Source organism: Mandrillus leucophaeus, unplaced genomic scaffold (assembly GCF_000951045.1).
Source record: "Mandrillus leucophaeus isolate KB7577 unplaced genomic scaffold, Mleu.le_1.0 Scaffold107, whole genome shotgun sequence".
Classification (NCBI taxonomy): Eukaryota; Metazoa; Chordata; class Mammalia; order Primates; family Cercopithecidae; genus Mandrillus; species Mandrillus leucophaeus.
This window is the reverse complement of record NW_012098876.1, coordinates 915117-917227: the sequence shown is the minus strand read 5'-3', so window position 1 is coordinate 917227 and position 2111 is coordinate 915117.

The window sequence follows — 2111 nt, the reverse complement described above, 5'->3', positions numbered from 1 at the left end:
AGCCAAGATCACACCACTGCACTCCAGCCCAGGCAATAGAGCGAGACTCCATCTCAAAAAAAAAAAAAAGATATATCAGTGTTGTGTAGGCAAAAAGTATGGACACATAGAAATATGGAACAGAATAAAGAATCTAGAAATAGTTTCATGTGAATATAGTCAGTTGATTTTGACAGAAGTATAAAGGCAATTCAATGCAGCTTTTTATATTGGTTTCCTATTGCTACTGTAAAATATTACCATAAACATAGTGGTTATTATAAAACAATACGACTTGATTATTTTACAGTTCTGGCAGTCAGAAACCCAAAAATGGGTCTTACATGGTAAAATCAAGGTATCAGTAGAGACATGTTGTTTCTGGAGGCTCTAGGGGAAAAACTCTTCCTTGCCTTTTCCAGCATCTAGAGGCTGCCTACATTCCTCAGTTCCTGGTTCTTGGCCCCTTTCAGCAAGGACATCACTCCAATCTCTGGTTCTGTCATCACCTCTCCTTCTCTGACTCTGACCCTCCTGCATTTTTCATAAGGACCCTTGTGATTACATTGAGCACACCTGGATGATCTTTACAACCAGTGATGGAACTGAACATCTATATGCAAAAAACAAACAGACCTTGGCCAGGTATGATGACTCATGCCTGTAATCCCAGCACTTTGGGAGGCCAAGACAGGAACATCACTTGAAGCTGGGATTTCAAGACCAGCTTGGGCTACATGGCAAGATAACACCTGCCCAGAAAAGTTTTTTAAATAAAAAATTAGCTGGGTGTGGATGGCACATGCCTGTAGTCCTAGTTACTCAAGAGGCTGAGGCTGGAGTATTGCTTGAGCACAGAAGTTCAAGGCTGCAGTGAACTGTGATCATGCCACTGCACTCCAGCCCAGGCAGTAGAGCAAGACCCTGTCTCTAAAAAATAAACAAATATTGAAAATATTTTAAAAGATATGGGTAAGGAAATGAAAGGCAAACCAAAGACTGGGGAAAATATTTGCAAATCATATGTTTGACAAAGAACTTGTTTCCCGCATATTCAAAGAACTCTCAAAATGCAGAAGGAAGAAAACCTTATTTTTTTAATCACAAAAAATGTGAGCATTCACTTCATCAAATAAGATATACAGATGTCCGAAAAAGCACATCAAGAGATGTTCAACATTACTAGTCATTAGGGAAATACAAGTGAAACTACAATGAAATACTACTACATACCTATTAACAAGACTACTTACGCGCGCGCACACACACACACCCCAAAACTGAGGATACCAAGTGCTGGTGAGGATGTGGAGTAACTGGAACTCTTACACATTGCTGGTGAGAGTGCAAAATAATACAGTCACTTTGGAAAGCAGTTTGACAGTTTGTTTTAAAGTTAAACATACACTTAACAATATGATCTAGTTACCCCACTTCTAGATATTTATACAAATATAATGAAAACATATGTTTGTACAAAAAAAACCTGTATGTGAATGTTTATTGATGCCTTATTCATAATCATCAAAACCTAGAAGCAACCCAAAGATCCCTCAACTGGGGAATGAATTAAAAATGTAAACAAACTATGGTACATTTATACAATAAATGAATACTCAGCAATAAATGAGAGTAAACTATTGTTACATGAAACATTGCAAGTGAATCTCACATGCATTATGTTCAGTGAAAGAAGCCAGACTCAACCACACATTATATGATTTCCTTGATAATGACATTCTGGGAAAGGCAAAACTATAGGAACAGAAACGAGATTAGTAATTGCCAAGAGTTAAGAGTGGAGCAAGTGTTTGACTACAAAGAGGTAGCTAGACTGAAATTTTTTTGAAGGTGGGTGGAGTGATGGAACTATCCTATAACTTACTTATGGCAGTGGTTACAAGACCTCCAGGCACTCATCGAAACTCATAGACTGTCCACCAAAAAATAGTGAAATTTATTAAATGTAAACTTCTAAAACAAATGTTTAAAAAAGAAGAAAAAGGTATATGAGGTCAAATGTCCTGTATGCCTTCATGTTAGAGAATGAGTTCCCCATGTCAGGGATCGGAAGGAAGGAAGGAAGGAAGGAAGGAAGGAAGGAAGGAAGGAAGGAAGGAAGGAGGGAGGGA